Here is a 15633-nt window from a genome sequence, read left to right on the forward strand (position 1 = left end):
ATCTTCAGCAATATTTAACAATGCGGATCTGCTGTGGATTTACATGATAGATAGAAAGTAAGAATACTTTATGAATTTTTAGGTCTTACTGTAATACCTAGACAGCTCTTGGTAGCTGCCTGTTCAGCCTCAGTCACTCTTTTTCCTACAATACTCCGAGGCACAACAGTGTGAAGACATAATGGAGGGTGCCACCAGGTCAATGCTGAACTATTCCCAGTATGTTCTCATCTTAATCCTTTGCCCTCTGATACATATTTTTATTGTGCAAATTTTATGACCAAAGTCTGCAAAATTTAAGCTCTTTACTCTTTTCTGTAACAATTAGACTTCTCGTTTGCTGTGCTGCCTACCTCAGAGATATTAATTTAGCACAGATTTTTTTCTGCCAGAGTCTCTCAAGATGAAGCCCAAGAGATGCAGCAGTGATTTATTTTTCCTTTTCTAAAGAATGAGATCTTTTCTTCTTCTTTTTTTTTTTTTTTGGCAGAGCTCAAAAAGCAAATAACAGAAAGGCATACAATTTCCAACTGATGAAGGTATAAGAAAATAACAAAGTATATTCAAGGTTGTTGCAGTCACTGCTCTGGAATTAAAATTTTACTGTAGGCCAAGCTGAGAGCACACAGAATCTTGGATGTTCAGAAAATCTGCACAATAGATGAGGTCTTCTACCTTCAAGCCAACAAAAAGATTAAACTAGAAATAAAGGCAGATTTTCTTTACCTCATGATGGAAGGGCGTGTTTATGGAATTGAGAAATTGGGTTGCAGTTTCAGCTTCACGCATGATGTGCAGAGGTTTCTACTGCATTTATGTCCGTTGCTTGCAGGACATAGGTTTAGTTCCAAGCTGAAGCCACTGCATTTACCATGTCCCCTGCGGTGACTGCCTGTTGGAAACAAGCCCACATCACTCTATGCTTCATGAAATTTTTGTACATCTTGAAACTTTTTAAAAAACATAGTCCTGGCAAGAGATGTTATTATAGCAAACCAGAGTGATAAGGATAGATTTATGGAAAGACAATGCTATACCTCCTTTTTTCTACCCTTAGAGACCAAATTTTGCTCAGTATGCATATTCAGCTCATGAGAACTAACACTGGCATTCAGGGTAATGGAAATCATTATGCAGGGGTGGTCTAAGTTCATTTCCCATTGGACTAGTGTCTAAATTTCCAGTAATTTCCAGAAACCCATGGTATCAATACACATGGACTTGCAAGATCTAAGTATGGGCTAGTTGGTAATTTCAGATGAACTTAGGGAGCATTTGACTGATAAGAATCTGCCAAGAGGGGTTAATGGTTTCGTTAACGTATAGCCAAATACCTCCCTCTTACAAGCATGTGCATGCACACACACATACCCACATACACCTTCTCTTCAGAATCAAAGTCCCACTATACTGGATGCTTTGAAAACACTGTGATCAATGAGACTGATTTCACCTATTTGCAACATTCTGGAAGAGGTATTGCTTGACAATAGCGAGTTAAACCATGCACTTCTTAAGCTTAATGCACAGCTTCTCTGGCAATGAATACACAAAACAATTTTTCAAAAACAGTTTAGGAGATGATTTGCATTAAGCAATTCGGATCATGTTCACATAGTTTACTAGTAACAAAAATCACTGTGAAAAGATCATATATTGAAATGCTTGGAAAAGTTTCCACATGGAAAGTATTTTGCAGAATTATTGCACAGGCAGACAATATGAAATTTTTTTGTTTTGTGTCTTCCAGGAGACTGAGATAGGCTTCATTTGTCCTAGCTGAAAATGTCAATATTTGAGCTTTAGATCTTTCTAACCTGGGAAAACTTTCTAACACTGGGAAAAACTTTATCTTATATTGGTAAATCCTACCTTTAAGTAGGAAGGGAGGAAGGTAATTGTGCCCTGGAAGTGTTCATTTCTCTCCACTGTGTAATAAGAATCTAAGCACAGATGCATACATATACGTTACAGACATGAAGAGTTTGATGAGATGAATCACACCCCACAGATCAGGAAGATAAGTTACAGCAGCAATACTCACCTAATTTATCTCTTTGTACTACTAAATCAATAAATATTTACTATTCCAATTACTGTTAATATTATTTATTTCACTCTTAAATTATGTACTAATAATATATCACTAACTACAATTTATATTGTTGCTGATATTGTTAGTTATTAATATTCATTAACTTAATAAATATTTACTACTTAAGTAATATAAGATATTTGTGTGGGAACAGACCCTAGATCTTATAAGTTTCTTAACTCCTAAAGTTTTTTAATTCCATTACTCCTTGAGTTATGGTCCAGGGAAATTTATTCCTAGCTATTTTACAATATCCTGAGATCACAGATTAATTGCCCTGTATCAGAGCTATCCACAGCAGGAGTCACAACTTTGGTAAGACGCCCAACATATGCGATTGAGGGATGATGAAACCAAGACTGCAGTCTGTTCAACAGTGCTGGGATCTATCATTCCACATAGGAAAGCCAGGATGCATAAGCTTCACAGCGTTAAAAGCGAAAAGAAGAAACTAATTTCATCTGGTTATTACCCACAGAAACAGCATTTGGAAAAAAACATGCTACTAATATAAGATGAAGAGCTCTCATGTGAATATGAACAACATGAGAACAATTTAAAATAAATTAATAAAATAGTTTGACTAGCAGCAGAATATAAGGCAAACTAGTCCAGATAAAATATTATATACTGATCTAAATGATGTCATAATAGGTCCCACATCCTCAGTTCCAATGTTCAAGAGTCATTAAATATATACAAAATATTCAAGAATCAGCAATGTACTACTGCACCCAGCCGACTGTGATATTATAAACATTAACTCTCCTCACTTTGCTGAAACAAATTAAAAGAGATTAGAGTAATTGGAAAGACATTTTTATAACCTGAATGCTGGCACATTGAATGTTATCAAGATAAATACTCTGTTCAGACTTAGTTCTCTCTGTTCTGTCCACTGATTGCCTTCAGCAGAGAGAAAACATTACGAGAGATCCAAGTGGTAATTGGCAAATTTATCTGGAGCAAAAAATTCACTAGAGTTCAAAGGAGAAATCAACCTGCAGTCCTTCCATCCTTACTCTTCTCAGTCCTCCCATGAATATCAAAGTGCAAATGAACACGAATCAATGCTGCCTGCCTGGGTGGGAGCGCTGCAGCGAAGTGCCAAGTTGCATTGATTCTCAATGGGGTTAAGTAAAGTTGAGGGAGTTCGATATCTCTTGGCATCAACACCCTCAAATGAGAAATAAAGACCTTCCTTTCCAGTCAACATCTCCACTGTACCTATTTTCAGCCTCATTCTCTTGATTTGCTCAAATAATTGCCTCAATTAAGTACACATATTGGGAAACTGCAGACAAAGAAAAGCCAGTTTCAAGATCTAAGTTGTATTTATAATCACCATTAAGAATGACTCATCTTAAGGATGAAGAAACAGCAAGATTAAAGAAACAGACCTGGTTCAAGAAAAATCTACACTTCACCTGGTGCTTGCAAGAAGTAAGGAGGTTGTTAATGCTTGGCTTAGTAGGTAAGTTAAGCCTTACCTTGGAAAATAATAATAGGGTTTGTTCCTTCTTATCTCTGTCTGAAAGAAATTAAGTTTGGAGTATTTCTGTGGAGGAAAAACAAAGTTGAGAATGTCAAGCAGAAATGAAACCTTTAACTGGGACAGTCTTGGAAATTTTAGGCTGCAGATCATTTTCTGAGAAGGTTTCTATTAGCAGAGGCACCCATTGCCATGAATCAGCACGTGGTGATTACCCCTGAAAGCAAAACTCCCTCTTGATTTTACTGATGAGAAGTTTAACCAATTGCTCCAGACAATGGTTAAGAAATCATCTCTAAACGTGAACACAAGAACAAGAGTCAACTCTCAGCATTCTTTGAAGACTCTTCTAGATAAACATCAACACTTTTCCAATAACATTACAGGGGAAAAAAGTAAACAAGTTCCTCTGGAAACTTTCACAACCATTGACATTCTCATTAGGGTCAGGGCGGACACAAGTAGAAGCATGTCTCGTACTGATAGATCAATCTGTTGATATCTAGGACTGTAGGGGTTCTCCTTAAGAAAAATTATGCCTGAGACCACCTGACTGGCTAGTATTCTGCCTTGCTTTCTAGTGGGTATCAGGAAGAGGGAACCTCAAAAGAAGCAAGAGGTCCAAAAGCAAACATCAGAAATCCAGAAAACCTCATCAAGCAGTGGTTAAGGGCATGCACTAGAGACTTAAGATGAAAAATTCATGCCACAAGCAGTAGTTTAGTCAGAGCTTTTCTTAACGCTGTCCCTTCAGTCATGCTTCAAATGACTCCAGAGATTAATGTGATTTTCTCCACCTGCACAAAAACTTGAGGGCCTACAAGTAGTAGAGAAAGGTCTTTCTGTTGGTATATGCACAGGAGACCTGGCTGAAGAGATAATTTTTCTTTGTTTGGGGACTGCTGGAAAGAAACTAGGCCATGATGTCTCTGGTTAATAGAAAAACTGATCATTTTTTAAAGAAGTAAGGGTCCGTATTAAGATATCCAATTCTGGACACACAGAAATCTATAAATATGGAGGTAGCTGTGGATACACAGCATGAAATAGCTTTCTTCTCGAAGTGAACCCTACCAGTGGGTTCCTTTCATTGGCCCTGCATCCACAACTTCTGTGTTTAGCAGCAAGGAAACGTGACATGGGCTTGGAAAATGTCATGGAGAGTACCAGCTGTTTAGTTGCATGCATTCTGCCCTGAAGGCACTGAAATGATGTCAGAAATAACTGGTTTCTCTGATAAAAATAAAGTAAGATCCAAAACATACCAGTAGAGCAGGTAAATGTAAATGTTGGGGACAGAACTGAAAAGAAAACTAAACATTATTCACTGTGGGCTATTTATGTTATAAATCATAATCTTTAATGGTTTTAGTCAGCACCAAGAATAAATTGTTTAGTGGCTCATTATACTTTTTTTTTTGGGTTGTAAAAACAGACACACAAATATAACATGGCAGATTTGCTCTTAAAACTCTGTGTTTAGGTAAGAGTTTCCTCACTGACCCTGAAGTTAAAGTTTTTAAAACTAAGAAATACCTTTTTCCAGCAAACTCTATTATTTAATGGGGAACTTGGATAGCTGTATGAGGTTTGTACAACAAATTATCTGTTTGTTTCCTTGGTGGAAAAAATTATCTACGCATAGAAGCAGAGTGGCTCCTTGTAAAGGAGAAACATGGGCTCCAGGGTGTCCTTCAGACCTCTTAGCTCTGTTCCAGCAAGCTGGCAAGACACAAAGCAAATCAGAAAGACACATCGCTGGTGGATCTTTATAAGAGCTCTGTTGGAGGCTTTACAAAATTCCCATCTCACTTCTCAACGGTTTTAAGATTATTTTAGGAGCATATCTGATCCTGCAATGAGTCAAGTATGGCATGGATTGAGGGAGCTAGGACACCACCATCATTCTAGTCATGGAGGTTGCTGCTTTCTTTCACTGAGCTCTCAAAACATTTATACAGGTTTATGTTGAACTTTTATAGCCTGGAGCAAGCTGCTTGTTCCTCTACCTATTGTGCCACTAGATGTCCAGTAACTGATGCGAAAGCTAGCGTAGGTAGAGATGTCTGCTACTACATTAATATAGATGAAGTTGCACCTTCATGTTCAGGTTAGGATTTGAATTCACAGATGTGAGGCTGAGCTCTCTCTAATCCTTTGCAGTGTTTGTGTATTGATTTACTGTTGGGCTTAAGTCTGGAATGAGCCAGCTGGATGTTCCGGTGGACAAAACCACACCAGGGCAAGCGTGACAAAGCCAGTACAGGTACAAAGTAGCACTCTCTTCAGATCCAGCTTCACAAAATCCTCTTCCTTCACTCCCACCAGACCTCAGTGGAGGAATCCAATCCTTCCTGCTTTCTTCAGCTGCCCAACAACTGGAGTATCCCCACAGAGCTGCTGAGCCCCGTCTTTACCCTTCTGCACGGGAGCCCCAGCCGTGAGTGCCTCTGCCCTAATCTCAGTGTTCGCTCCTGTCTCTCCTCAGTGCAACCCACATTTGTACATTGTCTGCCAACATTTCTGCTCAGTAAGGTATAATTCAGGAGCAGATAGCAAGGTAATGCAGCAGATATTAAAGACAACACCATTTTGTACTGGAAGACAATGGGAAACAAATTGTTCTTCACAGCCCAGCCTGAATAAGAGCAGATAATTAACAGGTCAGTCTGTTAGCAAAAAGCAGATAACCTGTGCTACCCACACACCTCTTTTTTTAGGTCTTCCGTGTCGTTAAGGTGGAGGCATATGTTTTACAGAAGAAAGCACAGATAGAAATCTATAGTGGTAACAAAGAATACCGATTAATACCAAAGAGGTGCTATTACCTTTGAGGAATACATTGCCACAGTTGGAATGATACATCCAGTCAGGCATTCATATTTTAACATTCAGGAAAGCCATGCAAATATTTCGGGGTGAGGAAAGCATGCCCTACACTGAGAAGGTGTTTAGTCCAGTAGTTCAATTGGAGGAGAGGTTAAGAGGAGAAATAATTCCCTTTAAGGAGGGACAAGGTTCCTGACAACACTAGAAGACTTCTCAATAGGCAGAGGAGCATCACAAGGCTGAGAATTTGGAGTGAAAGCCAGGAAAAATGAATGTGGCATCAACATGCAAATCTTTTAGGAAATCAGCTAACCACTTAAATCATTCACTCCATTCATTTGGGATCTTTAAGTTGAGACTGAATTAGGAGAAAAGGTCACTGAAAGTAATTGTTTTACATTGTATTTGTGACCCTTCCAGCACACATCTGTTTAAGCCTAACACTGCCCAATCCATATCATTGAATCAAAGACTGAATAATTACTTCAAGTCATATTTTTAAATTAATGTCAGCTATAAACTAAGTTGTTTGGACTAGAGACGGAACACAATATGCCTGCATTGCCTTCAAAACGCTCAGGGTACTTTTTGCTAAGCATTAAGATAACAATGATAATGAATATTCATGTTTCAGAATTTTGTGTCTCCTGGGTGAGATGAGCAGGATTTAAATTTCCCTTGGTACAAAACTGGGCAGACATATTTGTATGTCTGTGATTTGTTTTGGCTTGGGTTCATTGTCTGCAGCTGGAGGCAGGGCAGGGAACAACACAGGTCAGTGTGAGCTGAAGCAGAGAACATACCTTCTTAGAGACTTCTTAGACACTCACGTCTGCATTTGCAGCATGCATCAGGCTGGGATTCAGGAAGAAATCACAGGGATTGCTGCCATCCACCTTTTGCACCCTTTTTCTTTGCTCAGATCCTGCAGGTATCCCCCAGCTACTCCTTTTCAGAAGCAGCCCTGTCTTTCCCCATGCCCACAGCACGTTACAGGTAAGCCTTTTGAGAAATGAAAAGCATCTCACTCTAAAGTTACTGGACTGATAGGATGCTCAGAATCATGATGCTTGGTAGGCAGACGCAAACTTGCTTGCTTTCAGACTAGTTGGACATGAGCAGACCTTAATCCCAAATGTACACGGCTTCCGTACTCGAGTTAGCATAGACTAAGTACATTGCTACACAGTCAGGTGTGGAGCTGGCTTGTATCCTGCTAACTCCAAAGCAGTTTTGCATCTGCCTGAAATCTATTCTCTATACATAGAGATATCCAGGTAGGATTTAATAACCAGCATCTTCATAAAGTTCAAGACCAGGGGAGACCATGACATTTATTCTGACATCCTTTATATTACAAGTCCTAAAATGAGGATGCCAAGTTAGTAGATGTATTTGATCTTAATCTTCCTGTGTTTCAGTTTCTCATCTGCAAAACAAGACTGGTAATAAGCGAGCCTGCGTTCACCCCAGTTAGGCATTGTGAAAATTAAATACATTCTTATTCAGAAGGAAGATCACTGCATCAATGAGACTCACAGTAAAATCCAAGAGAAAGTTGATGGTTTTGAACCATGTACATAAGGCAGGGGCATCACTCATGGTGGGGGTGGCAGAGGGAGATAAATAATGAATAATTTCTCTTTTAGGGAGTGCTGTCCAACTCGGGCCGCGAATGAGGTGTTGCTCCTGCAAAAAGAAAAGCAAGATGTGATTTTCTAATTTCAAAGCACAGACACATGATCGACGCCAGAATTAGGTGACCAGGGAACCCTCCCTTTGCCTTTTTCCAGTTGCAAATTTGCACCTACAATGGTTTTCTTTGAAAAGTAAGAGAAGGAGGGTGCTCTTGTGCATGTGCTATTATATAAATACTATTGTTCTTTGACCAGGTTTCTTCCCTTTTCCACAGCTCTTGTGGTTGTGAGCATATAGGTTTTTCTAGAATTGTTTTCAGTCCTCTTGTGATTTTCAGGTCTGCTTCTGCATCTTTTTCCTGTGCATATAGAGAGCTGCATGGATTGTTAACCATAAAGACCAAAATCAGGGAACACAAGTTTAATCTGCATGATATATTTGTTACAGATTATACTAGTGATCATCAGATCAATATCAGCTTTTCATTAGATCAACATCAGTAACATTGTTATTGGGTTTTGCAGCTATGTAAATTATCTACCCAACAGAGCTCATACTATCCTAAATAGCTATTCCTGTTGAATTTCAATTAGTTTTGGCAATTCTCTAATATTGCAAGAAAAACAAAGTCCATCCTCGTGGGCCCTTCTACATGCCTAAACATTTGAACCTAGTAGTGAATTAGTGTTTGCGCGTGATAGCAGTCTCCTTGCCATTTTGCCTAACGCCACAGGTCTCAGGCAGTGGTTCTGGTGCTCTTTCAGTTCTTCCTGGTGGGATTTTGGCACAAAAGAGGGAGTACAGTCAGTATCTCCAAGGACTTTGGTTTCTCTCCAAGATTCTTCCTTGGCCAAACTGGAACATATGTTACTAAACCGTGAGTGGGTTGCTAAAAGCATGTGTCATTGTTCCTTTATTTTACGCATATCCACAATGCAGACGATTTTTACATAAAATACCTCCTTCTAGGCTACCGATTTGGTATTTAATGCCTAGGTGGGTTAACTCATGAGCAAAAACCATTGGATATGTCTGCTTATTTAAAATATTTATGTCAGACTAGCTGCAATGGTTATACGGTTAACATATTTAGTGAATTCGTAATTAATTTTCAAATAATATTCTTCTCTGTGAAGAAAAATATCTGAGTAAGTGACAATTAACTCCAAAGGAAATTTTGGATTTAATTCTATCCTTAGTCACTAGACAACTTGGTACAGCTTTAAATCCACTAAACATTCAGTATTTGAGGGTACAGCCTTGCACCACCTCAGATCAACAAATTACCAACACCATCTTGGTTTTTTTACATTTTAAAAACCCTGAAACCTATAGACTAATGAGAATTTCACTGTTATTTAACTGAAAAAAAGGTGATGCATAGCGACCATGGAAGTGAAACACACATGTCACAACAGAAGATACAGACAGAATGTGAAGATGAATATGTATATGCTACTTAAATATATGCTGGGTACGTATGTTTGTAAATTAAATGCACAGAGACCTAAATTTGAATTTCCAGATTGCAGGAAAGAGTATTCCTGTAAAAACCAACCAAAATATGCAATCAGTTCTTTAATGAACACAAAAAGAAAGATACATTGATTTCCTGTCATTTCTGAATAATAGCACCGTGTCCCAAAGCAGTAGGCTTTGAGTCTTAATCATCCTCAGCACGCAGAGACACACTGGACGGCAGAGACATCTTCTCTCTGATGTACAGAGGAAAATGTTTTTGCCATTAGGATGTTAACCTGGGACATGGGAATCCTGCATTTAACTCACTTCTCAATCACTATCTTCCTGTAAAGCATCTGACAAGTTACTAAGCACCAGTCTTACTACTCTCTTGAAACCAATAGAGAAAAACAACTCTCTTCTGTCTTGAAGAGCTGTTGCCATGATAAATGTTTTCAAAGTTTTGTAGCAGATATTCCCTACAGTGACTTCAGACAAACCTGCTAACTGTGATGGTAGCTGAACAACTAGGAGAACAATTAATAATAAATATATTTGCTCAGCCAGAGTTCGCTTTAAAAATTCTGTCATAAAACCAAAAGTCATCATAAAACTCATCCTTGAAATTTATCTTTATAAAGAAGACATTCTCATAGTTCTTCAGAGCCAAAAAATGTTTAGTCCAAAAAGTGTGTTTCTTCCTTTCTATAGACAGACCTGAATCCTCAGAGATGGTATTAATTTACTCTCCTCTCCTTTATTTTCTATGACGAGTCTGATGCAACAGATGCAGAACATTAAAAAAAAAGAGATACAGGTCTTTTTTCTTGAGTGTGCTTCAACACCAGATTCTCACTTCTCTCATAAAAAGAACATTATCTCTCAAGTGGTCTTCAGATTCTTCTATTAACCAGAAAGTTTTTCTGACTATGTCGATTTTCAATGCAAAGTCATTTGGTATTTCATCAATAAGCCCAAAAGTGAGCTTCTATATGATGGGAGACTTTTCCAAAATATGGCAATTCAGAGGTAGAAAAGATTAGAGACAACTTAGTCTAGAACAGAAGATTCAGGGAAGTCAAAATAAGCCTTTAAAATTAGTTAACTGCTTATACAAAAAGAAAATAATCAAGTTTTTATTTTTATCTACTGTAGCCAAAGTGAGTATAAATGTTGGCTCACTTGGCAAAATATTTCTAAGTCAGATTAAGCAGGAGGGCAAATTTTAGACAAACACCACTGAATTATTCAGACCTCTTGACTGTGATTTTGTGGAGCACAGTTATGCAAAGTATTCAGCCCTGATGCAATGCATCCATCCAGTGGTAGGTTTTGGTTATCCTGTTGGAGAAGCTGGACCTGCTGCTTGTGAAATCAGCTGCTATCTCAATAATCAGCCTCCTAAAAAGCAACGTGAACTACTAGGTTAGGCCATCCTGTGCATCTTAGCTCTGTGAGGACATGCACACCTTTTCAACCTTCTGCAGGACTTGAGCATTTTCTTAGGCTTCTTTAAACATTTGCTGACATGACCTACAATGGTCTAGTTCTGGCTAGGTGCTGCTGCCCCAACTCATGGATACTGTGACAACAGCAAAATTTGAGGCATAGACCCAGTGAGCAGCAGAGGGTTCCAGTGATTTTATTTCTGCATCTATGTTTGGCACTAGGAACCCTAAAACTAATTTTAATACATATTCAAACACACTTAAGGAGACAGTTTCTCTTGTTTGTCATGTTTTCAGTGGCAAGTTACTGTCCTCCCACAAAACTCACCCAGACAGCTGAGCCCTCTGTGAGGAGACAAATTGCTGATCAGAGAAGAGGAGATGCTAGAAAGTAGAGTGATGCCTCTGGAGACTGTCAGTTTTTCCCCTAAAGTGGCCGGAGAACAATGGTTAGAGTTTACACAACATGTTTACCACTGAATTGACTGAGTCCTAACCTGGAATCAAGGACTTGCTCTGCAAGGGAAGAGAAGCAAGAGGAGATTTGCATTTAAATCTTTGTGGCATAATCTGTTTTACCTAGTTCTTTTTAATTTTTTTTTATTTCAGAAGACCCTTAAGTGTTTACTTCATATTCTAATAAAAGTGGTTGGTTTGGGGTTTTTTTTGCTTTATGACTTTTTTGATATTTGTGGGGGTTGTTCACAGTGAAAGAAAATGTCCAAGCACATCGCACAGCCAGGAGTTAAATGGTGAGAGCAAATGTTGCATAAGGAGGTTTTGATATTGCCATGACAGTGGTCAAACACTGCCACAGGTAGCGGGAGTACCTCCATCCCTGAAGACACTCAAAATGCAACTGGATAAGGCCCAGTAAGTTTGAAGTTCACCCTGCTTCGAGCAGGTTGGACTAAAGAGTTCCAGATGACCCTCCCACCCAAAATCATGCAATAATTCAGTATGAGGTTGAGAACACCTGGCTTCCAAGACAAGCCTTGTGCCAACTACCCTTTGAGAAGGACCTTAAGTTGCCCGAGATGCTGGTGAGTGGCTGTTTGTAGTGTCAGCACGGCAGCAGAGCAGAAAGCAGTGAGGGACATGCACAGACCAGATGTCAGAAAAGCTTTCCCAAAATGCTGTGGGCCAGGATGGTTGTCATCACCTGCTCACTTTTGCAGCACTCCTCCAGGCATGGGAGTGTGGTAGGAAGAGTTTCTGCTGCAGGAGGGCACAAAGAGCCAAAACACATTAATCAAACCTCTAAAAAGCACATTTTATTCAAGTACCTTGTCATCTTTGTGCTTTGTCGCCTCAAGCCTGTTGTTAATGTCACCTCTAGAATCCCATTGAAAATAGACCTCTTCAGGGCCTGGGCTAGGTCTAGCCTGGGCTAGGTCTCTTTGGAGCTATATGTAGCATCAAGCACCTTTTTGAATGCTTTATAAATATCCCTATCAGAGCCTGAATGAAAAGCTAATAAATTGAATACATTGCCCTCTGTGTAACAGAAGGGAACTAAATGCAGCATCCGTTTAAAGCAAATTGTGATGAGTGATCTGAAAATATGCAGCATCAAGCACAGTCATATTTATTCTTCATATCACAAAATATTTCTTTTTATCCACTGGTGTCCTGGAGGACAGGAAGAGGTTCCTGGAGGAGATGTTGTCCTCACTGGGCACAGCTTGTGGGAAGCTTTTTAACTTTGCTATGTTGAAAACACCCAATATCCCTATCAGAGCCTGAATGAAAAGTTAATAAATTGAATACATTGTCCTTTGTGTAACAGAAGGGAACTAAATGCAGCATCCATTTAAAGCAAATTGTAATGAGTGATCTGAAAATATGCAGCATCAAGCACAGTCATATTTTAAATAGCAAGAATCACTTTCACAGGACTAGAAAGTTTATAAACCATTTATGTTTGTATTCCAGGAGCCCTTACCAAGCTTTGTTTTGTAAAATCAGCTAAGGAAAAGACATTGTTTTGTCATTGTCACTACAATGGTGGCACCTACTTGTCCGCCTCTGTGCTTTGTTCTGTTTATAGTGAGAAACAAAGGTCCCAAATTCTGGATGCCTGCAGAAGGATTATTCAGTGACTCTGAGCTTGCACATCTTCAGAGTTCTGTAAATCAAAGTGTACTGAAAAAAGCAGCTGACACGTAGCTGTGAAGCGGGCTATTTGTGATTACTGGCAATGTTGTTTGGTCCTGTACTCTTAAAACCTTAACCAACTGCAGCCTTTGCATCTCATCTATGTATGATTTTTAATTAATTCATGTGCTTCTGTGTCACCTTAGCAAATTTTAAAGCCAAGGTCAAAGCTATTTTATTATCATTATGTTCTGTCTCCAATATCTTCCAAGTGCTCAGAATTGTTATGGGAGAGAAGACCTACAATATTCTTGTAAAAAGTTCATAAAATTGCTTAAGAAAACAAACAGCTAGATTTATTCTTCATATCACAAAATATTTCTTTTTTATCCACTGGTGTCCTGGAGGACAGGAAGAGGTTCCTGGAGGAGATATTGTCCTCACTGGGCACAGCTTGTGGGAAGCTTTTTAACTTTGCTATGTTGAAAATACCCAAACCCCTTCTAGCCAAGGTCAAAGCACACAAATCCACTTATTTTTCACTTTCTCCTCTGTAGCAAACAGCATTAAAAATCGCATTAGTTCTATCATCTCCTTTGTAAATTTGCCTTCTGGAAATAGCATTAAAAAACTCCAACCCCCTTTCAGCTTTGCATTTTAACAATTGCATTTGTCTGTTACTTCATGAGCAAAAGTGTTGCTCTAGTTGGCATTAAAGCTTCATGCCCATGTCTCCAGTAAGGCTGACATCAAGCCCAAGGGAGGGTTTAAAGATGACCCAGCCTGGGGCAGATGAGGGACATGTGGATGTTTTCTGCACTTGAATGAGGTCCCTAAGTTGGCAGCCCCGGGACAAGAGTTTTCAAAGTGACAGCCCTCGGAACCGGCAGATCAAGTTAATCAGACAGATTTGCAGAGTCCCATAGCAGCAGGGAAATCCTCTGCAATATCACTGGCAAAAATAACTCCTACTCAGCATTGAGCTTTGCACTAACCAAGAGGAACCGCTCTTGAGGACCAGAGGAAATCTGGCAAATTTTCCAACAACGAAAAACATATATTCAAACAACTCAGGTTTGTTGATTCGGGAATATCACACCTGAAACCTCTTAGTTTCAAATGAACATCATTACAGGCTCCTTTTTTTCTTTTCTTTTTTCCTTTTTTTTAGTTGAGGAACTTTATATTTGAATGACTTCAGGCCTGGGAACCAGATAAATACAGCATTTAAATCTCTGGGTCCAGCATGCCAGATTGATTGTCACAGAAATGTGGACGTTTCCCTTCCCAAACCAGTTCAGCTGGCAAGATGTGGCACTGAGGAAAGACAAGGCTAAAGCAAAGGAACCTTTTCCTAGTGAGGATAAAAGTCACTGCTCAGCACTGGAGAAAATAGCATTTTACTAGGATCTTACATTGGTATCAGGGTTTCAAATGAAGCTGGGCTGAGGCTGGAAGGAACAAGTCTGGACAACAGACTGAAGGTGAACCAGACTCAGAGCAGGGACTCCGTTATTTCCAAGAAAATTCTCTGGAGAATTTCAGGTATTCCTGTGTTTTATCCTATGCAAAGTTTTAAAAGCAAAATTTGTGCATGAACTAGAAACTCTGCCTTCAGCTCATGATTCAGACACGCAGCCATGAAAGGCTGCACTGTTTTACTAAAAGAAGAACATGGGCATCCTGCTCACATACATGGGCACATCAGCTCTGTGTCTCCAAGCTATTCAACTTGACTATAAACATCTTTTACGATATAATACATCTACAGGTTGTAGTTCAGAGTTTGCTGCTTTCATAGCCACAAACCTGTCTGTAGATATGTAGACCCTGAAATGCAATGTGCAATCACTCATGCTATCTGGTTGGCCTGCTCCACTTAGGCACTTTCATGCGAGGAAAGGGCACTGTTTCACAGCCCCAGAGACTCTTCTCTTTGCCCTGTAATTGCTGCAGCATCATAAGAGCTGAAGATCATGAAGCCTTCTGGCTTATGGATGAGCAGATATGCAGCCAGGACACATCTGTTTAAGCTACTGAATGCTCCTGGGGCTTTGCTGAAGACAGCATGGGAAGGATCAGAATGGATGCAATAGCAGTACTACATTAAAGCAAAACCTCTAGTTACTGAAATGTTAGCAGTGCATTAAAGTTCCCCAAAGCTACACAGAGACACCTCTCACCGATGAACACTGATGTGCTCTGGAGAGGACTACAGTGCCATTTCTTAAGTTGTGTCTATACCCAGGATGATAGAAAATATATTAAATGGACAGAGTGAAGCTTTTTCTGTTTTTGCTGGGTTTTTTTTTAAAAGCTAAAAGACTGCTGCACGTCTTTGAGCCAGGTCCATCTGATTCATGCAGTCAGTCTCCATGGTATGACAGTGTACTGGGAAAATGCAAAGGTTCTCACTGACCTTTTCTAGCCTTCCTCTTCCCCATCTTTCAGTCTCAGGCTCCAAATATCTTCCCATCCTCCCTTTTCCCCCTACTGTATACAGATACACACCTACTGTATTTGGCTACTACAGATACTCTTTTTAAATCTTCTCTTGCTTAGGATAAAATGCT

This window comes from Phaethon aethereus (assembly GCF_964289735.1).
Source record: "Phaethon aethereus genome assembly, chromosome: 4".
Classification (NCBI taxonomy): domain Eukaryota; kingdom Metazoa; phylum Chordata; class Aves; order Phaethontiformes; family Phaethontidae; genus Phaethon; species Phaethon aethereus.